General features: G+C 42.9%; 1 protein-coding gene across 1 annotated transcript in view; it reads left to right on the top strand.

Annotated features, from left to right (window-relative positions):
• The first annotated feature begins 2554 nt into the window (after positions 1-2554).
• Positions 2555-23294, top strand: part of LOC147701148 (sialic acid-binding Ig-like lectin 13) — a 498018-nt gene continuing 477278 nt past the window's right edge. Inside the window, exon 1 of the mRNA XM_086929313.1 lies at positions 2555-2598. The gene's annotated coding sequence lies outside the window, so the exon portion shown is untranslated. The remainder of the gene's footprint in view (positions 2599-23294) is intronic.

The raw sequence follows: 23294 nt of genomic DNA, 5'->3' as shown, positions 1-23294 counted from the left end.
GTCTTCAAAATTTCTCCAAAGTCTGAAAGTAAGCGCCGACTAGACCTCAATCACTTCTTGTATCTGACCTACACTCCATCAAGGTCAGCCACACCTTTTGACTTAGACCCGGTCTTGCATGACAAGATGTCCACGTTTGGTCCTTTGATCTATTAGGAGCTAGATTTGACCTAAAACTTCATAACTCCAGTTCTAGTAATTGGAGTTTTTTCAACCCATGCTAGTGCCCTCCCCTACCTCCCCCCAGTGCTCACAAGCCATGAGCAGTGGGGGGTTTGGAGCAGTTTTGCAACTCCCGCCGGGAGGTAGCATACAAGTCAACCATATCAATGCTCTCATGAGTAGAGAAACAGTGTCCTCTGTACACAACAAGTGAGCTGACCCTGGGGGATGTGGTCCCTAGGGCCTTTGGAGGCTCAGGTTGGGGACTTCATGCCCCCACCTTTAATAAAATATATAGCTGGCCGTAGGGATGGAGTCCCTGGGGCCTTATGAAACTCATGGAGAAGGTCTCTCCCCCCTCCACTGTTAAAAAAATGCCAGATCTGGGTGTTTGGTTCCATAGGGTCATGGCTCTCACCCTGTCCCCTTCAAGAAATGCACCAGGATCCAGTAGATGGGGTCCCTGGGACCAAAATTAGCTCAACTTGGGGAGGTGGCCCCATACATACCATCTTGCCCACATTTTTATTAAATAAATATGATTTGATTCACTAGGCCCTGGCCCACCCTGGTGGTCATTTTAATTTTTTTTAAGACCAATGCAGTCTGCAATTTGTTTTAATCACAGTCTCAAGGGAAAACCACAGAATTGTGTACATTTTTCTTTAACCCTTTCGATGCTGATGACGAGCTCAGCTCGTCATCACCCACGGGTGTCGTGTGCTGATGACGAGCTGAGCTCGTCATGGTGGCAGCAAAAGTGCAAAATCCAGCACAGGGGGGGAAAACGGCCAGCAGTCATGTGGTTAAATAAATTGTGTGGGAGGTGGGGTCCCAGAGGACCACAAGGCTAGGAGAATGGGAATCCCTATTCTGCACCCCTTATATTCTTTTTTTATCGGATACATATGTACTTTTGATATGTACCACAAACATGACCAAAAGGTATCAGAGTGCTTTACACGAGCACCAGTTGTGTTAAAGACGCACTCATTTTTTGTTAGACACTAGGAGAGATATGGGACAGATGTATCAAAGGGTTTTACCCATTCTGTGTCTATGGGGAAATGTGTTCATACATATGGCCCTAAGGAATTTGCCCAGAATCACAGGATGTTGACCATCCCTGCCGAGTCTCGAACCCAGTTCCCAGCTTCAATGTTGACTGCTCTGGCCACATATCACCAAATGATGTTTGACCACTGCTATGGACTACTGCCATTGCTAGTTTTGCAGAGCATGGGTCATCTTGGAATGGTACAGCAATGAGAAAGTATGCAAGAAGAAATAAAAATGACATGTGGAAGCACACATGATCTCCCAATAGTTAACTGATAGGTTCTTAGTGATTTACAATTACATGATAGCCAACACATGTAGAAGTGGTGCTTACGCTGTCTTGGAACAGTAGAAGATATCTGCTCTTATGTGCAGAAGCTCAGCCATGTAATAGCACACTGTAGGGCAGACTCATTGGTGTTGCCATTTCTTGTTTCCTGTGAAGTGAACATTTTAGTATTATCAGACAATCCTGGCATGGCAGAACATTTTTCAAGAACAGCCACAGGAAAATGTAACAGTAGTATTACAAAGACAGATGCATACATCTGCTTTGCGAGTAAATTATTTCAATAATCATATCTGAAAATATAAATTGTGTTACAATATTCCCTTAAAAAGCCACCATATTGATATGGCCTTAAACCCAGAGACGTTTTAAGGCATGGGCAAAGTGGGCCCTGGCCCAGGGCCCCAGACTTTTAGGGCCTCCTGACCGAGCCAGCTCTGTTCTGAGTCTTACCATGATGACCTTTAATAATTCTCAAACAGATTGTTGTAAATAGCGTTTTCCTTTAATTTATTTTTAATAAGGATAATGCGTGGGAGTCTATTACAAACATTTTGCAGATAAATGTGTTTATGTTTAATGCAACATCAGTAAAAAAAGTTTCTTTTAGGTCAAAACAGAACTTCACATATGAAAAACGGGAAGGGGTTACAGAGAATATTTGCAATATTAGTGAGCTACTGATGTGTTACAATATTGAACACACAGTAAGTATCTCTGAATACTAGATGTAGACACATTTAGAATGTGGACCGGTGCGCCTCTGCACTGTCAGTGCCCGTCCAAAGAGGGCATGAACGAGCTGAAACGGGATCACAAATTCAAAGCTGTTCGGAACATAGGCCCCAAAAATACGTTCGACACAGGGCCCACAAAGTCCTTAACATGTACCCGCTAAAACCTACAGTCATGCACCCTAGAAGAAGAGGAGGTTGCTGCAGGGAAGAGGAACAGCCTGAACCAATGTTCACAACAAGGAAGTGGCCTCAGCCCTGCTTTGGTTTTTCTCTCCTCCTTCTGTGACAGCTTGGTTCACACCAGCAGGGCGCCCACAGGACACAGACACGCCTGCCTCAGCTCCTCCAGAGGTAAGTGCACAAAGCAGCTTCTAAATTGTGTGTCTATCATTGGATGCATGAATCGATGAAACAAGCTGCAGCCCTCTTCCAGGAACAGGTCTTCAGGTCCGCACTGGGGCGATGGGTAGTCTCTTCAGTCCCTGTGTTGGAGGGTGGGTTAGTGTCCCTCAGGGGGGAGGGGGGGGGGGGGCACAGCTCGAGCCAGGCCCTGTGTATTTCCATGAGCTGGCCAGACAAAGAGATGTTTTAGGATCCCGCAACAGACTTAGCACTCGGATTGGTATCATTTTGCATTATGGTTATTCTCATTGTGGTTCCTCTGTAATGCATTAAAGATGCAAGACAATCATTGGCAAAGGCAATAGGGCTGGTCATTTTATGGGCATATGCTCTTTGTTATGGTATAATTATGGAACTTTGTTATGCTTGGTTGCATCCTCAGATAGCACATACACGCCTTCATGTGCACAAGGAAAATATTCAAGTGCACATATACACAGGCGTAAATACACACACACACACACCGACACTCACTTGCCTCAAACAATGTATGTATGAGCACAAACACAACAAGGGTTATGGGTGGATGTATTCATTAATTAATGGCTGTGTGGGTGTATTGCCTTGCAGTTGCATTTATATAGCGGTTACACTTTGGTGACATATTTGCAGACGGGCAGTCGTCCATGGGAGTGCTTAGATGGACGAGTGTGTCTCTCAGACGGCATCTATGGTTAGTCCTTCAGGAGCATATTTATTAAAAAGTAACGCAGCACAGCAAGTCAGCTTGCTGTGCTGCATTACAGGGAAAGGGCAGTAATATGTATCCCAATATAGCATGTTCCTATCCTTTCCCTATCACTGGCGCACAATGTGATAGCGACAACGCAGGACCCTTTGCACCATGGTGCAAGGCTGCCTCCGTTGCATGCAGGGTTGTTTTGTGCAGGAAGTTGCATCTTCCTGCACAAAAACAATCCCCTGAGGTATATTCCTTTATCTATGTGTGCTGTAGAGGACATAACAAAGAGTTCTCCTCTTTACACCTCCTTGTCAGGGTGTTGCATTTTGCTGCATTCCCAGGTCTATTCGTTCTGGTAAATCTGTGAATGCCTCAAAATCCATGGGAGGTGCGCGGGCTATGGTGGCTGAATAAAGAATCTTTGACTGACTGACTGAATGCTTCCCTGGGGCAGAGTAAACCAACACAGAAATGTGTGTTGCATTGCATTACTCCTGATTCAGCAAACCACTTAGGGCTGAATGAAGTGGCCTTGCGTTGCCTAATAAATCGAATTTTGGGGTTCGGTCGTGCATGAACCATGTTGTGTGGTGCAAAAGCAACGCAACCCCTTCATAAACATGGCCCTCAATGTCCAGAGTTGTGCTCTTTTTGTGGTTCTGTCACTCTTATTTGGCATGTAGTGAAGTGGAAAGGAGAAAGATAGATTTCAACAGCGGGAAAGTGTGAGAACATTGACAAATGTAAATGTAAATGTGTGTGTCTTGTAAAGCTCACTGCTACCCGTAGGCATCCTGGCGCTATAGACCGCTGGGGAACCCGTCCTGGCTTTCCCTGTGAGATGTTCCCTCCTGGGTATCTCCAAGGTGAAAACAGGCATCCCACAGCGTTTGTGGGGGGCCGTTGTGGAGAACAGGCAAGCTTGCCGAGTGTGATCCCTGGTTAGATTAGGCACCGAGGCGAGAATTATTGAGTCCGCTGACCCTGGTTCACGACCCTGCCGCGTCGGGTATTGAACCCTGGTCCCGGGCAGTCCTCTGCTTCCGGGTCTGCCACCTTTAACCAGTGAGCCACACCACTCCACAAATTGTGACACATCAGAACTAACGTCCCGCTTATCATGGCAAAACAGGAGAAGAGTGTCAACTTCAATGCAAGTGTTTGCTTAATGAGTCCATGTCGATGTAAAAGTCACTAGAAGGAAATGTACTAAATGATGTCAAAGTGGTGTGCTTCACTGCTGAGAGCCTGCTGCCAAATCTGTGACAGCTCTAGTTTGAAAATGAGGAGGAACACATAGACTCCTGGAGCACAAACAGGGACAACAACAGCAATTGAGATGTTTGACCTTGATACAAGATAGACCATATGCTAGTGATTTACTTTAAATATAGTATTTGACGGGAAGGGAGTGCTTGATTTTCAACTACCTGATTTTGTTACTAGTTGTCTCTTGATGGATCCAAGGTGAAGAGAGTGGCAAAAATATATAAAAGCAATGGCTGCTTTAGTGGCTTGAGATTTTCCTAAAATCAATGCTCAAGAAATCTAACATTCAAGCTTATCTCTGTCACACCAAATACAATAATAATAGATCAGGTCAATTCAAGCAAGAATGCGACAATAACAATATACATATGGCACTCTGCTCCAACATACAGACCAGTTGGCTATATTATGCAAGAGACAAAGGTTCTACTGCAAAAAGCAGGCATGGTGGATGGTGACTTCCTTAATGAATAGAGAACGCACAGCCAGTTTCTTCAAGACAATGGATGATAGTTAACTGTAATTGTATTTCTATAGTGCTTACTGCCCCCGATGAGACATTGAAAGACTTTTTGGCGTGTAGAACACTACTCTGGAACACAAGGTGGTTTAGTGGTGGATAAGTAGAGGGAAAACATAAGTTGTGTTTGGGAGTGGTGTGCTTGTTATTTGAATGAGCAGAGTAGAGAAGGGATGAAGAAGGGACTAGCTTATAAAAGGTTGTACGGGATAGATTGTCATTGGGAGTGGTGGAAATGTGCACTTGTTAGTTGGATGAATAGGGTAAAGGAGGGATAAAAGAGGGAAGAGTTTGGAAAGGGGTATTTGGGATAGATTGATATTGGGAGTGGTAGGCATGTGCACCTGTTAGTTAGATGAATAGGATAAAGGTAGAAAGAGTTTGTGAAGGGGTTTTTGGAGTCCGTAGTAGCATACAGGTGTGGGTAGAGTCTGAGAGACGAGGTATGTGGATAGTTTGGTAGAGATTTAGGATGGGTCATAGACTAGTGGTTTGGGGAGGGTTGTTTTATTGAACCCCGCATGCAATTACAACGAATGCCTTAAAATGCATTCATAACAACTATCACCTCTGTACCACGCATTCCTTTACCATGAAAAAGTAAGGGGCAGATTTACAAGAAGGTGCCACAGCGTGCCACTGCAAGCCGTTTGGCTGGGCCACACTGCAGCACTTTCAAAGCACAGGAATGCAACATATTTACAATGATATATTGCATTCCTGTGCTCTCCCCTGCTCTGGCACACAAACAGCTGCCATGCACCGGAGCAGGCTCCCTTGCACCATGGGGCACCTTCCTGCACAAAAACAATCACTACAGGCATTTTCCTCTTTCAATGCGTTCTGTAGAATGCAGCATGCATGGAAAGAGGAACAAAATGAGGAGAAATTAAAACATTTCTCCTCATTGTGCTTCGCTACGCCACCCTTAGCGTGGCATAGCATACTGATGCATTTCCAGGTTTACGAAACCTCGTAAATCTAGAAATGTGTCTGGATCAATGGGTGTTGCATGAGAACACCCACAGCAACACCGATGGAATGCCCCTTTCACGCAAAGTACTTCATGGAAAGAGGCCGTATTTACAAGGACAGGAAAAGCCATGCAGGGTGGCTTTTCCTATCCTTGTAAATATGGGGCAGAGAAATGTGTTGCCAGTGTGTCACAAAAAGTGGCGTACTGGCAGCACAAGGGGTTTGTAAATCTGCCCCAAAGTATTTAGCAGATAAGTAAATAGCCTTTTATATATGTATATAAACATAATATTTGAAAAATCATGAGTGGTAAAAGCATGTTTTAAAAAATATATATATGTATATTTGTATGTATATTTATAGAAAAATTGTTAGACCTGGCATCCTTGGCGTCAGTTTCCCCTGCATTTTTTTGTCTTTGCCTCCTGTATTTTTACTGTGTGATGCATTTTGTTTTGCTTGTCAAGGTGCTTTTGGGCACTTTGCCACTACTTTTCAGTGCCAAAGTGGAAGTGCTCCCTCTGTATATTGTAATTATGGATTGGTGTTTCTATGATTGGGTTATTTGGTTTACTGTTAAGTCCCAAGTACAGTGTACTGTGTGTGCTCAGGGCCTGTACACCAAATACTGCTAGCAGGCTTGCAGCACTGATTGTGCCACCTACAATAGCAGCCTTGCCACAAGGTCTCAGGCCTACCAATGCTGTGCCTGTCTGCTGTCGAGTACTGCCATGTTGACCCGGCAAGTGCACCCACTTGCCAGGCCCTACCCTTTTAATACATGTAAGTCACCCCTAAGGTAGGCCCAGGACACCACTCTGGGCAGGGTGCAGTGTATATGAAAGGTAGGACCTGCCCTGATGTGTGTGTCATGTCCTGATAGTGAAATACTGCCAATTTCGTTTTTCACTATTGTAAGCTTAATTGTGCCATTAGATAGAATGGGGAGTTTGCTCATAACATCTTACGAGTATTACTGCCCATGGTACAAGAGGGAAAAATAAAGTTTGATATGCCAGAACTCAGAATGTTAAGATGCATCTTTTAGGGAGGCTTATTTTTACATATTGGGTTTGAAACTACTAATTTTAGAAAGTAGGTATTTTCTTGCCTAACCATCCAGTGTGCCTCTGCTTTGGTTTGAATTGACTGTCTGTCTTTGGAGTAACAGGGGCTAGGGATGTGCATTCTGTTCAGATATGCCACTTGGGGGTTGAGGTGTGTCCTGCCTTTCTAGGGTGAGTCAGGAATCAGCTGAATAGAACTGGGCTGCATTCAGAGTAGGGGGTTCTTTCACACCTGAATGGGCCTAGTCTGCCTTGGAGAATGCTGTTTCCACCTCCTGCTAGGAAGCTGCAACAGAGGACAGAACTGGTTTTGGCTGGGCAAAGAGCTTCTCTGCCAAAGAGAACAAAAGATTTTGTATTATAAAAAGAGGGGCCCAGACCCCAGACTTTTAGATCACTTTTGGACTTTGCCAAGGAGAAGAGCTGAAAGAAACTGGAGGAGGGATACGGCCCATTTGCTGTATGCTGTCTGGAGATGGCCTGAAGTAGCTGTTTCTGCCAGGGAGAGGAACTGTGTGTATATCCTGCGTGAGAAATATCTCAAAGGACCTGGAAGTGGACCATGCCCCTTGTTCAAGAGGTCCCAGGAACAGCAAAGATCTCACCGTCCTTCTGGGCACCATCTCTGCAACTGTTGGTTTCATTCACCGCAGAAGTAAAGGGCTACCAACTCTGTCACCGACTCCGTAGTAGGATTCTGTGTCCTGAAGCCTCTGCAGAAGGCACTGCCGCACTTCACACCACATCCCTGGCATCACCGACACCATCTGGACGATCGTCACTGAGCCGCTGCTTGCACCGATTCCTGTAGGCACTGCACCGTCTCATCTCACCCTGCCTGGACATCGCTGACACCATCGCTGCCTGACCCAAACACCAACCATCTCCGTCTCCTGCATCGTGATCTGCCAGCACCGCATAGAGCACCGCCTCACTCTGCAACACAAGCCTTAGCATCACCAACACCCTCACTAAACCACTGCCTGCACCGCACCATGAGGGCACCTCCACCTGCACCGCTCCACTTCACTGCAATCACAACGGTTGCCCCGACTGGCCCGTACCAAAGTGTCAACCGCAACAAGAAAAGTACTTTCTACAAGGCTGTTGACGCTTTAGCTGGCCTGTACCAATGCAGTCGGCTGGAACTGTTAGACTCTGTTGTTTTCAGCATTGAAGAATTGTGTTTTGCAGCTATTTTTGCATTTTAAAGGTTATCTTGCAAAGTAACTATTTTTACAGTATTGTATGTTGGTATTTTTGTCATATTTGGTCTTGTTGGTTTATATAAAGTTTTGATTTTATTTCCTAAACTGGTCCACTGTAGTGTTTTCACAGTATTACTGTATGTGTTCACAAATGTTTTACAGACTGCTTCTGAGATACGCCTGTCTCCTTGTAACAAGCTGCCAAGGGGGTGAGCAGGGGTTATTTTAAAAGTGTATCCCCCCTACCTTGACTAGGAAGAAGGGTCCCTGCTTGGACAAAGGTACAAACCATTGCCAACTAGAAACCTATGTTTCTAACACCCATACAAATAAGTATGTATGTGTGGGTATATGTATGTATATATATATATATATATATATATATATACATATACTTATATTTATGTAGCACAATCCTCGAACCTCCACGCCAACAGCGCAGCGCGGCGAAAGAAGAAGGCAGACCCCACGTTTTCAGGCAGGATGATCTTTTTTATTCACGACCCTTCAAGTGACGCGTTTCGAGTACCACGTACTCTTGTTCACACACCTTGTAAACAGTCTGCCATTTAATTTATTTGCTTTTTTTCCCTTGACCCTTCCTAGGGGCCACACCTCCTATTGTGTGTCACATGACTGATACATAGAAATAGAAATGAGTGCAAACATTAAAACGCAGGGAATGTAAATGACTGAAAATATATTGAAATCACAAATCGAGATGAAGTTAATTCAAATAATAAACTATTTGGGTATATAAAGTACAATACAATATATACAAAATTTACAATTAACCCATTCATCAAAAATTCAGTAGTAATAATTACGAAGACCAAAACTGTCCATAAAAAATCATTATGGACCTGGTCTTGTTCCCAATAAATGTTTTTAGCACAAATCTCTGTACAGGTCTGTATGATATCATGACTGCTTGAATGCAGAAACACCCGACAAGCGAGTTGTAAAATTTATCAAATACTGAAAAAATCGCTGCTTGAATGCAGTAATTCAAATATCTCAGATATAAAGTACATAATACTCATTGTGTACATATGTATCTCAGTATCAAAAATATGAAAATTAAGACCTATAATTCATGTGATATTATATATACGTGACAGCTAAATTGTGTATTGCCCATGAGCTGAAGTCTACAATATTTATTAAAATTCACAATTCATGAATTTACATTGTCATAAATATTAAGACCTATGTACAACTATATACAAAAACTATAAGTACCTAAATATGTACATATGATGTGATAAAATCACCTCCAAAAGTGCTCATGATGTGCGGATGGGTGTGCATTAAATCTAAAGAATGACTAAATGAAAAAAGGGGGATAATTGCATATTCTGTGCTAGTCCGGAAAAAAGGGATTTGGAAAAGAAATATTGTTGTATAGTGGCAGTATAACTATAACTCATGTATATACAATATATGTAACCTTTCACTAATTGGCAATATATACAATATATGTAAACTTTCATTAGTTAGCAAGCCTGTACAAAACATGAGCTCTCTGTGCTATCTCCCATCAGAATATATGGATATATTCCAATGGATGTGTAAGCTGCCACTCTGGTTCAAGACTAAATATACAGGAACACTTCATCCATTTGGATGTAATGGGGAGTAAAGAACAGGAAAATGTTTATCTGATGGAACAACCCATATTTACAAAAAATTGTGTAAATCCTCAGTTGCGTTAAGTCCGTTGGGCTGTTTACTGTCTAACGCCACAATATATTGGGTCTCCAATCTTCTGAGGATTTTGTCCCTGTCTCCCCCTCGTTTCAGAATTGGTACCGCATCTATGACATAGTATTTAAGACATGCCAGATCCCTGGCATGAACCATGTCGAAATGACGTGCCACGGGGTGTGCGGGGTCATGATTGACTATTGCCCGGAGATGCTGCAATATCCTAACATGCACCTGCGCCTTCGTGCTACCTACATAGCTCAGGCCACAGGTGCACATCAGGACATATACAGCAAACTCCGTGCGGCAATTGTAATTACCCCTGATTGCCACCTTTGCGCCAGAGAAAGGATTGTCGTAATGGGTGGTGTTTTTCCCAAATTTACAAGCGCGACACGAGCTGCACTTAAAAAAGCCCTTTTTGGTGAGCCAGTCACTGCCACTGACTAGCTCTGGGCTAGATCTAACCAATTTACTGTGCATACTGTATGCTCGTTTAAAGGTGACCACCGGTTTATCAGAGACCCTAGGATTCAAAACACCATCAGTTTTTAGAATAGGCCAATGCCTATTGATGATTGCCCTGATTTGTCTCTGTTGGCGGCTGTACGAAATGATTAGTCTTGGCACTGACTCAGTCTTCTCATTGTCTGCGGGTTTGGGTGAAAGAAGGGACTCTCTATATCTTTCTTTTGCTTTTGTTAATGCTTTGGAAAGGGTTAGTTCCTTGTAGCCCCTGGCCCTCAATCTTTCCAACATAGCTTTTGCTCCTTCCTCAAATCTTTCTTCACTGTTGCAGATTCGCTTCAGTCTTAGAAGTTCCCCTAGGGGGATACTCTCGATTACATGCCTAGGGTGACCACTGCTGGCATGTAAAATACTGTTGCCAGCAGTGGGTTTTCGGTGTAATGATGTTACAATATTGTTGTCCCTAATGTCAACCTGGACATCTAAAAATTGTGCTGAATCCCTGCTGATACTAGAAGTGAAAAAAAGATTGCTGGAGTTGGTGTTGAGAGCATTGACAAACAGTTGTGCACTTATCATATCGCCATTATATACACAAAAGACATCATCAATAAATCTCATCCAGTACTGGACATTAGTAAAACCCGGTGTGACCACAAGGTCCCGCTCCTCCCACCAGCCCACGTGTAAACACGCGTAGCTGGGGGAGAAGCAAGAACCCATGGCGACACCCCTGGTCTGCCTCCAAATGTCTTTACCATACATAAAGAAATTGTTATTTAGACACCAGCTTACTAGATCACTGAGCATTTTGTTGTGACCACAGTACTCACATGTTTTCTGTCCCAAAAAGTGTCTTATTGCCTCAATCCCCTTGCTATGTTCAATGCAAGTGTAAAGGGATTCAATATCCAATGTAATAATGCACCACTCAGCTTGCCATTGGATCGTACTGAGTTTAGACAGAAAATCGCCCGTGTCCTTAATATAGCTGGCTAGACCCTTGACATGCCCCTGTAGAAAGTAATCAATATAGCGGGAAACATTTTCCCCCACACTTCCAATAGCAGAGATGATTGGTCTGCCTGGAGTTGGATGGCGCATTTTGTGGATTTTGGGAATTAAATATAAGTGAGGCATCACAGGGTTGTCCACATGTAAGAATCCATATTCATCCGATGAAATCAACTGCTCTCGTTTGTAGGACAGTAGCATGCGTTTTAGAGTGTCTCGAGCTCTCTTATATTCCAATCCGCTGCTGATTGTGTAACAATTTTTATCACTCAGTTGTCTGGATGCTTCTAACATGTAGTCTTTTTTGGGCCAAAGAACAATGTTGCCTCCTTTATCTGATGTATTGATTACTATGTCCTGGTTTTTACTGAGCTTGTCCATAAGTTGGTTGTACTGGACAAGTTTGGAATTGAACTTTTTTTCCTTGATGTGTCTTTGTTTGTGTATTTGGCGATTAAGAGTTTTTAAATCCTCCCCCACACACTCGTGGAATATGTCCACGGCGTCCTTTGGCATGATTGGGACAAATTTGCTGACTGTCTTAAAGGGGCTTTCCCCTGCTCCCCTCTGCACCACATCAATGGCACGAAGCTGATCCTGTGTATTCAAAGTGTCGTCATCATTTGTGTTTGTAGAAGAGCCTGATCCTATGTCACACAAGGTCAACAGGGTTCTCGCATTATTCGCCGAAGTTAGCATAACATCACCAGGCGATTTGCTGGTTTCAATGCGATTGGTTTCTTGTGTTTGTGGTTTAATTGCAAAAAACTTCTTGAGTTTAAGTTTTCTGATAAATAGAAACACGTCTGCTCTGGTGCCTGTGTAGTTGAACGAACTTTCTGGACAGTAATTTAATCCAAGAGACAACAGCTGTTGTTCTGCTGTAGATAAAGTCAAATTTGATAAGTTGGTGATGGTGCTGGCCATTTCTATTGCGTTTTTTTTTCTTTTTCTTATTGTACCAGGGCTTCTTTTTGTTTTGCGGCTGATTTGGCGCGTTGCCGCCTTGCTTTGCCCCTGAAATTGCGCCGCTTCCGGCGCCGCTGTTTTGCGTCCTCGGCCTCAAGGTTCTGAGTCGGTCCTCTACTAAAAATCGACCTCCTCTCCTAGATCCAGGATGGTTTGTAATTCAGTGTCCTGGTTGAGACTGGTGGATGAACCATTGGTACCGCATGAGCTGGAAAGAGACACCGAGTCTTGGTCAAAGGCATTCGCCGATACTTGGTCCTTCCCAACATTTGGATTTTGCGCCACTTTTGTTTGGTTGGTTAGTTGGCGATGTTTTCTTGCCTGGTCAAACTTTCTTGAGAAGGTATAAATTCTACCTGTTTCATAGTCCTCAAGATCTCTCTGAAACTTATTGATTTTCCGCAATTTAATTTTTTCTTCATGTTTCTGTAATCTTTCACCAATTTCTTTGCGACTTTTTTGAATCAAAGTTTTAATGTCAGTTTCCTCATACTTGTCCAGTTCCTCATTGATTTTTTTGATTTCATCTAATAGTGTTGTTCTGTCCAACATTGCATATTTTATCAGTATCTTAATCAAGTTCATTGATGCAATGAGATTGCTTTCTCCCCATTCCTTAAGCATGGCGGGATTTGGATCCACGAAACTGGGGGCAAGCAATATCCGTAAGCCCCTTGGCACCCTTCCTGCTTCTTCATATTTGGTCAGGGACTTGTGCTCCCACCACTTTGTTACTTCGGATTTTGACTTTTTTTCTAGCGTTTTTAACATTTGCTTGACGTCTTGATCAACCGGATTGGTAACGGTTGCATGCTTTTGTTTGTTAGACGCACCGCGCGGTAAATTATTGTATAATAATGCCGCTGCTGCCTCCCTTTCCTCGTCCAAGTTCGTGGACATTATTGCAACTGTTTTTGCGGTGTAACAAAGGGATTTACAATGTTTTAAACCGGCTGTTGCCAAGCCGCTGCGTTGTTCTACTGCCTGAATCGGAAAACGCTGCCTTCTCACCTGCTTTCAGCTTAATCGGGTGTCCGTTGTGGCGCCGATGCTTGCGCTCGTGGCCGACCTCTCCGGTCCGCCTCCAAGCGTTGTTCAGCGCCGTGTTCGGATTCCTTTCAGCTGCAGGGGGTTAGTTATATATATGTTTATATATACATATATTCATATATATATGTGTGTGTGTGTGTGTGTTATTATTTATAGCTATATTTATATGCAAAAACATAAAAAATATTTTTTTCTAAATATTCCTCAAGCCTTAATCCTATACCCACCCAAAACCCTACTGACAATCACTGATTCACATACAGCAACTCACACACCCACTCAAACACCCATACAGGTACTCAAGAAACCACTCACACACAGATTCACACAGTCTCTCAAGTCATTAGTAGTACAAAAGAAGTTATGTTATGAAACAGCTTAGTATATATCTTTAAAACACCAAAACCTTTACAAAGTACTTCCACTCACTGGATGATACACCCATATAGCCACAGGCACACCCACTCACTCACCAATACAGCAACTGAAACACCATCTCACTCATCCACTTATACACCCATACTGCTATTAACACACCTATACACACAAGAATACGTACAGTGACAGTCACGCAGCCACTCACATAATATATATTAGAAGTATATATTAGAAGTAAAATCCCTCAATAGTAGTGTACCTAATATACTAATTTAACTTTTATAGTCTAAGTCGCCTTTTTAAAGTTCCATCCACCTGTAACTCCATTACAAAGCGTATGTGAGGTCTTAAGCAGGGCATTGTGGGGCGTAAGTTTGCATTAGAGCAGGTAACTATAACTTCTGAATTTCAATGGTTTTGTTCAAGTGAAATCTGAGCCTAACTATACCGTCCCTGTGACTTTTTTTTCCAGTGAATATATACTTATATCCATATGTATATATTTATATATATACACTAGGCCTGGTTGAAAAGCTTCTCTCCACTCGCAGACTTTGGGGAATTCAGCAACTCTCTGTTCTGCCGAGAACGCAGAGTTACCAATAAACAGTGCTCCACAAGAGAGCATAGTTTTTTCCGTTGGCGCGCTGATAGCGTCTTTTCACATCCGCAGCGAGTGCAACCGCAACTTGCCATGTGCTCGCAAGCACCCATGAGATTTTTTAACAGCCCATGAGTTATTATGGCTGCCAGCACGGCTTTAGTCCGAACCAGCGATGTCTGGTACTTCTCTTTGCGAGGGTGTGAGTGTGATAGAGCGCTATTGACCACAGCTGCAACCTGGAGAAGATTCTCTCCTCGAGTAGCTAAATGTTCTCAAAAGACAATTTTGAGTTATAAAACTTCTCAAAAGAACTGTTTGCCTTGGTTTTTTGTGCTACGTGTCCTTTTTTTAAAACTCTGTTACACTTGTTCTGAAAGATACTGGGGCAGATTTACAATCCCCTTGCAACACTTTTGCGTCGAAGTTGTGTCACTTTTGTGACGCAGCAGCAGCGTAAACAATGCAACCAATTTACAACGTGATGCATCTAGGGAGATGCGTAACATTGTAGAGCCCTGCATCACATTATACCTGCATCAGGTAAAATATATGCAGGGTTGCCACTGCGTGAAAACCTTATGTCTGCTTAAAGCAGGCATAAGGAGTGACACAGTACAATGAGTATCGGCCTACGCATGCATTGCAGGAGTTGCGTCGTGCTTGTGACACAACTCCAGAACAACTCCAGCAATGCGTGACTTTTGGGCCAACAGATGTATCAGAATTTCTGACGCATCTGTCAATCCTTGCTCCATGGTGTGCCATATTGTAAATATCAGAAAACTACAAAGGGGTGGCTCTAATCAGTATGGCTGAGCCGGTATCTAGAACAACAAAATGAGGATGCCAGTACTGATACACATGAATACTTATTAAAACGCTAAACCTGAAGTAAGATTCAAGGCTTGGAGGTGCTTAGTAGCTTTTATTATTTGCTTAATGTTATCAAAAACGAATTGGTTCAAAAGTAAACAATATTACATGCTAGGTACAAAAATAAGGGAAGAAACAATCTTTCATTATGTCAGACATATCACAAGCATACAACAATCAACCATTCAGGAACAATGGGGAGAATAAGAGGTGATGTATTTACAGTGAACGATATTTACAGTGAACACAAGGATGCTGGAAAAGGCCACAGTCTGCAATATATTTCGAAAAGTTTAACTGAAAAATTATTTACATAAAATGTACATTCCTAATCAAAATTTGAATAATCACAGTTTTTTGATGGGATAAAGTGAAAAAATGAACACGGTAATGTACAACGGGTGATAAGCAGCGAAGCAATTCAGATGAACTTATCACCCACGCAGACTTGAGAGTGGTGATGGGCCTACGCGTTTCGAATCCTGCTGGTCTAAGAGGATTCTCATCAGGGCCTTTGATTCTAAAGAAAGAAAAGAGATAGTGAGAAAAAAGTGGTTTTACCAAATGTGCATTTGACTGTTGTTTATTTGATCCTCATTCAGCCGACATGTGTTTCGTCGTGTTTAAAGTTGAGTCAACACGACTCTTCAGGGCTAGTGGTGTGACCCACTGGTCAGTAGGTCGGACTTAATGGACACTTTGACTTCGGGTGGATAGTTCAGTATATGAAGTTAATATACATCGGAATATAAACAATGTTTCTCCGCTCTGAGTTTAGAGCAATCGTTTTTTTATCCGTTTATAAGTTCTCCAAGCCAAGTAAGGTGGATGAACGCAAAGGTATACTTGATACGTGTGTGTATCAAGCCGTACCGGGAGGGGATCCAATTAAGGTTTCATGAAAGTGGATGAGATTCGATCCCTCTGTGGATTGCGAACAAAGTTGTGGTATCCCTCCTCTGTGTGTTCCCGGTCACCGTGTTTCGAAAGACGGACGCTGCCTGTCGTCGAACTTGGGCACTACTCTAGGTATAATCATGAAAGGTGGAAAAGCATAAGGGTGTTCCCTCGACCAGTCTTGGAAAAAGGCATCTACTGCCATGGGTTCCAGATCCGGTCTTCAGCTCACAAATCGCGGAAGTTTATGGTTCATGGATTATGGTTCAGTCGTGAGGCAAAGAGGTCGAGACTGCAGGCTCCCCATCTGTCCATCAAAGCCAGGAAGACTGCCCGATCTAGATTCCAATCGCTGTAGTCGGAGAAGTTCCTGGATTTCCAATCCGCTACCGTGTTTTGCAGGTCGGGAAGGAATTCTGCCATCACTGAGATCTGTTTCTGGAGGCAATAGTGCCAAAAATCCTTTGCCAGGTTGGATAAAACCCGTGATCGAGGTACACCTGATTGATGTATTGTACTGCCGAGATGTTGTCCATCCTCAACAGGATGCAACAAGAGACCCTGTCCTTGGTAAGGGATTTCACGGCAAAAGATCCCGCCAGCAGCCAGCAACTCTAGGCAGTTGAGGAAAAACTGCAACTACTCCTCTGACCATCTGCCCCCATCGAGATCTTTCCACATTGGGCTCACCAGCCTAAACTGATAGTGTCTGACTCTTTCACCAAATCCGGGGTTGATCCGAATATCGCCCGTCCATTCTAGGCTGCCATGCGATCGATCCACCACTGGAGTTCTGTCCAGGCCTCCTCCGTCAGGGAGATGACCTCTGAGTAGGTGAGACCCCTCCATAGGTGCTTAGCTTTCAATCTCTGAAGGGCCCTCTAATGTAATGGGCCAGGAAATATGGCCTGGATCTAAGAGGAAAGAAGGCCCACAATCCTGGCTAGTTTGCACAGTGAGATTCTGTCCCTCCGGAGAACCTGCAAGAGTTCCTTCCGTATCTGGTTCACCTTTCATGCCGGTAAGCTCAGGGTGGCTGAAGCAGAATCTATAAGAAAACCCAGGAACATTATCTGTTTTGCTGGGCATAGCTCTGACTTCCGTGCCTTGATGACAAAACCCAGGTTTTGGAGTAATGCAATAGCCATGTTCACGTTGTGGGAGAGATGTGTCAAAGACTGACCCATGATAAGGATATCATCCAGGCTGATGATCATTCTCACCCCCTGCTCGCAGAGCATCTCCACCACTGGACACAACAGCTTTGTGAAACACCACAGGGCTGAAGAGAGTCCGAAGGGCAGAGCCCGAAACTCGAAAACCTGGTCCTTCCAAGTTAACTGGAGAAATCTCCTGTGAGGGGGGAAGATGGGAACAGTCAGATAGGCAACCTTCAGATCTAATCTGACCATCCAATCCCTGGTAGACGGATGTCCCTTAGTAAGTGCATCCCTCCATCCAGAAGTAGTTGTAGATGAGCCACTCGTTGAACTCTTTTGAAACTATGGCAGGTCTGAAACCCTAGTCTTTTTTCTGTACGAGGAAGAGATTGCTGAGCAAACTGTTTGTATGAAGTATATGTGGTAATGTTTAGAATTAAGATGATGCAGTCATGATGCAGTAGAATGGCATCATTGGGAAGGTTCCAATTTAAACCAGTAATTGCTGGGTTTGCTGATGGTTGCTGTACTTGACATGTACTAAATAAAGAATTTATCAACCCAATTTGAAGTGGATTACTACATATTTTGGCAACGAGGACCTGGGCAGAGGACAGGTAGAGACTCAACCATCTCCTCTGGAACGATGCTAAGATTACTTTAGCACTATTGAAGAAAAGAATTTATGATTGAAAAATTCCTATCTTAAACTGTAAGTGTGCTCTTATTTATTCATAATCAGGAAGAAGACAAATATTGTTCAAAGCAGACTTTGACTTTTAACTTTTTAATTGATGGGCGAAACAAGGAAACAAACGTGAATGTGTTTAGAAAGGCTACAACACCTGGTCGATTGAATTTTAAGAGCCTGGGTGTAATTGTTTTGGGCAAATTTTTGAAGCGTAATTAAAATACATTAGCGCGTTAGAGATGCTGTTCGGCGGAATCTAAATAACTGATCTGAAGAGGAATTGAACGTAAAGATCAGCGCATAACCCATCGTGTGATTGAACGTGAGGGTTCATTGAATATAGACAGCAGCGCGTGACCAAAGCCGATAAATATGATAAATATGGTCCTGTGAGAAGACAAGCCATACTTTTACATCACCTTGGTGTGGAAGGGAGAATGATATATGATGATTTGCCAGAGATATCTTTAGGTACAGGAGATGGTCATCCATTGAATATTTATGAAATGTCCTTACAAATGTTAGAAAAGAATTTTACTCCGAAAGTTAATAGTGTTTTTGAAAGACATACATTTTTTTGTAGAGCACAAAGGTTGGATGAGAGCATTATGTCATATGTAGCGGATCTACGTGGTCTGGCTGTCACATGCAACTTTCAAGGTTTATGTGACTCTTTGATAAGGGATCAAATTGTTAGATTCACAATTAACAAGAGAATAAGAGAAATTATTATCTAAAGATCCAACTTTAGAACAAGCTATTCGAATCGCTAGAAGCATAGAAAATACTGACATGTGGGTCAAAAAAATTGATAAAAGTAAAGGGGTTTCTGGAAATCCGATGGTAGTGTTGAATAAAGAAGCTGCTGTGGAAGTCAAAGAAGTAAAGAAAGAAACATATACAAAACCTCTTGTTAAAAGTAATGAAAATGGATTGTTCAAAACAACTGATAAGAGACCCATAATTTGTTACAGGTGTGGATGCCCAGGACATGTAAGTTCAAGCTTTGCATGTGGTGCAAGAAATGCAACATGCAGAATATGTGGAAAGAGGGGTCATCTGGCGAAAGCATGTAGATCGAAAGGATACACTAAAAATGCTCGTATTAAAGGAATAGAGAATGGGGAAGAACAAAATGAAGAATTATTTTTATCTGTTGAAACTGTGGAAGATCCTTCACAGGTTATAGGGTCAGTGGAGCAATATGATTCTGAAATTGTTTCAAAAATTGATGAGAGTCGCACCAATTTAAGAAGAGAAAGTACAACAAAATTAGAGAAACCTCATTGTGATATTACTTTGGGAAAAGGAACTGTAAGTCTTTTGGCTGATTCTGGTAGCCTTTTTACTTTACTTTCAAAAGAGACTTTCCAAGAAAAGTTACATGGAGATATAAAAGATCTATTACCAGCGGATATGAAAGCTGTGGGATATGGTGGATCAAAGATTAACATTCTTCGAATGCAATGGATGGATATTGTTTTCAAAAAGAATGGGCTCAATGGAAGGGTTTACATTACTAAGGAAGGATCTAATTTACTTGGATGGCGTCATCAGAAAGATTTGAATATTTATTTATTTATTTATTTTTATTTTTGAATTTTGTAGAGCGCGCAGCTACCTCCGACGGAGGTGTCCCGGCGCTGAAGACATAGTCTCAGGAGGTTCGGGGGGGAAGTACAGAGGGGTCTTAGATCTGTGAAAATAACCAGGTCTTTAGTTTTTTTCTAAATAGGGGTTCGGACGTCAGGAATCTTAGTTCAGTGGGTAGCTGATTCCATAGTTTGGCGGTTTTTACTGCCAGGGCCCTTCCCCCTGTACGTGTGAGGCGAAAGCGGGGGCAGATCATGAGGCGAAGATGATTAGATCTCAGGTTTCTTGGTGCTTGTGAAAACCTCATTCTGTGACGTAGGTAGGATGGGCCTCTGTCATTGAGCGCTCTGAAGGCCAGTGTTAAGGCCTTGAATTGGATACGGAGTTTTATTGGTAGCCAGTGAAGTTTGATTAGATGGGGTGTGATGGAATGGCGATAGGGGACATTGCAGACAAGCCTGGCCGCCGCATTCTGGACTTTTTGAAGTTGGTGGATGAGGTAAGTGGGGGCGCCTACGTATAGGCTGTTGGCATAGTCCAGATGAGCGGTAATCAGGGCATGGACCACCGTTTTGCGGGACTCCAGTGGGAGGTATGGGATGATATTTTTTATCATTCGCAGTTTGCCGAAGCAGGCTGAGGTGACTTTGTTGACTTGAGTTTTGCAGGAGAGGGAGGTGTTGAATTGAAAGCCAAGGTTGCGTGCGGTTTGAACTGGTTCTGGGGGGGGGTTGAGTTCAGACGGCCACCAGAGGTTGGAGGGTATAGGCGATTTTTGATTGAAGAACAGTACCTCGGTTTTGTCTGTATTGAGTTTCAGGTTGTTGGCGGACATCCAGGCTGCGATGTGGAGCATACAGAGGCGGAAGTTGGTAAAAGATTTTTCAGTGTGTTCTTTGAAGGAGAACACCAGTTGGGTGTCGTCAGCGTAGAAGGTTACTTTGACGCCCCAGGATTCTACAACTTTGGCCAAAGGTTTGAGGTATACATTGAAAAGGAGCGGGCTGAGGGCAGAGCCCTGTGGGACGCCCCAGATCAACTGTTTTTTGGAGGAGAGAAAAGGTCCTAGCATCACTTGCTGTATTCTGTTTGTGAGAAAGGATTTTATCCATGCAAGTGGGCGTCCGCTAATACTAACTTCTTGTAGGCGGGTCAGGAGTTTTTCGTGCGAGATGGTATCGAACGCTGCCGATAGGTCGAGGAGGACTAGCATGGCCTCCTCTCCCTTGTCCGTGCATTCGCGGATCGATTCAGATACCTCGAGTAGCGCCGACTCGGTACTGTAGTCCGGTCTGAAACCTGACTGGGTGTCGTGGAATAGGGAGTTGGATTCCAAGTAGTGTGACAGTTGTTTTTGGACAGCTTTTTCCAGAACTTTTGCGGGTTTGGGTAGAAGTGATATTGGCCTGTAGTTATTTAGACAGGAAGGGTCGACGCCGTTTTTTTTTTGGAGAGGGATCAGCATGGCGTGTTTCCAGGCTGCGGGAACAACCCCAGTGAGTAGTGAGGAGTTCCAGATGTCAAGTAGGGGGTTAATGATGATGGGGGCAATTTCGTTCATGATAAGAGCTGGGGCTGGGTCCAGAGGTGAGCCAGATTTACATTCCAGAAATAGTTTTAGAGCAAGTTCTTTGTTAAGTGGTTGGAATGAGGTAAACGCATGAGTGCTATTGGGGATTGGGTCTTTGGTGGTATCGGAATCTTTCTGAAGGATTGCTGCCGCTATGTTGTCAATTTTTTCTTCGAAAAAGTTGGATAATATTGTACTCAATCCAAATGCTGTAGAACCTGTAATGATTATTGAACAAGATGTGGAAAATGTGTCTTCTGGCGGGGAGATAGACAATGAATGGGGGAAAATGTTAATGGAAAAGCATTCCCATGTTTTTTCTGATAAGTTGGGTATGTTGAAATGATTTTCGCATCGTATAATTTAAAAAACAAAATGCTAAACTAATTGTTCATAAGGTTAGGTCAATACCACATATGATGAGGGAACCACTTAGCAAGGAACTAGATAAGTTGTTGGAGGCTAAGGTTATAGAGCCGATTGAATCATCAGAATGGTTATCTCCGATTGTCGTCGCACCAAAGGAAGGGAACAAAATTCGTTTGTGTATTGATTTGATAGATTTAAATCGAAATATTTGGGTGGATAGATAACCTTTACCAAATATTGGAGAAATGCTGAGTAGGATGGGTGGAGGTTGTGTTTTTAGTGTCCTTGATATGTCCTCGGCTTATCATCAAGTGAATTTACATCCCGAATCACGTCCCTTGACATCATTTGTGACACCTTTGGGTGCATTTCGGTATCGTAGGATGCCATTTGGGTTAGCCTCAGCCTCAGCTGTGTTTCAACGTGTTATGCAAAATATTTTTAAGGGGATGGACAGAGTGTTGTGTTTTCAAGACGACATTATGATTGTGGGGAGGTCATTTGAGGAACATGATCAGTTGATGAATGAAGTGTTGCGTAGAGTTTCAGAGCATGGTTTGACAATAAAAAAAGAGAAGTGTCAATTGAGATTAAGCCAGGTAAACTATTTGGGTCATCAGATATCTGCAGAGGGTATAAAACCAAAGAGTAGTATAGTGAAAGCTGTGAAGGATGCGCCATCTCCTATTAATAAGGAACAGTTAAAATCGTTTTCAGGCCTTGCTGAGTATTGTTCTAAATTTGTGCCTAAGTTTGCTGACTTAGTGGAACCTATGAGAGCTCTTTTGAAAAAAGGTGTGGTATTTGAATGGAATATTGAATGCCAGGACGCGTTTGTTAAAGTGAAAGAAAGTCTCTTGAAGGCGCCGTCTTTAGGACATTTTGATTTTAAGAAAAAGTCAATTTTGGTTACGGATGCTAGCAATGTTGGGTTGGGGGCAGTGCTGATACAAGTGTCAGATAGTAATGAAACTGTCATTGGGTTTGCTTCACGTAGGTTACAAGGAGCTGAGAAATCGTATTCTACTATAGAAAAGGAAGCACTGGCCTGTTGTTGGGGAATAACACATTTTAAGTATTATCTGTGGGGGTTGCCATTTGTGGTAAAGACGGACCATAAACCTTTAGCTCATGTTTTTAAAGGAGTACGAGGTTTAGAGGGAAGTGTGACTCCCCGTATATGGAGGTGGTTACTATCTGTTTTGGACTATAATTTTGTGGTGGAATATGTTCGAGGGAATAGAAATTTTATTGCGGATTGTCTCCCTAGGATGCCAGTAGAAGATGATGTTCATGTGGAAATTTTAGAAGACTTTGTTGTGAGTATTGACAGTGAATTTGCTGTTAGTCAAGAAGAGTGGCGAGAGGCTATGGAGATAGATCTGGAATACAAGAAAGTGAAAGAGTTGATTATGAATTCTTGGGATGGATCTGGAGAAGAGATTGTACATAAACAATATATATCTGTTATGGACGAACTTAGTTTGCAAGGTGACAACATTTTAAGAAGAAATAGAATTGTTCCACCAAATTTGTTGAGGCAAAAATTGTTGAGAATTGTACACGAGGGGCACCTAGGTA

This window comes from Lissotriton vulgaris, chromosome 7 (assembly GCF_964263255.1).
Source record: "Lissotriton vulgaris chromosome 7, aLisVul1.2, whole genome shotgun sequence".
NCBI classification, from domain to species: domain Eukaryota; kingdom Metazoa; phylum Chordata; class Amphibia; order Caudata; family Salamandridae; genus Lissotriton; species Lissotriton vulgaris.
This window is presented reverse-complemented; position numbering and strand designations above follow the sequence as displayed.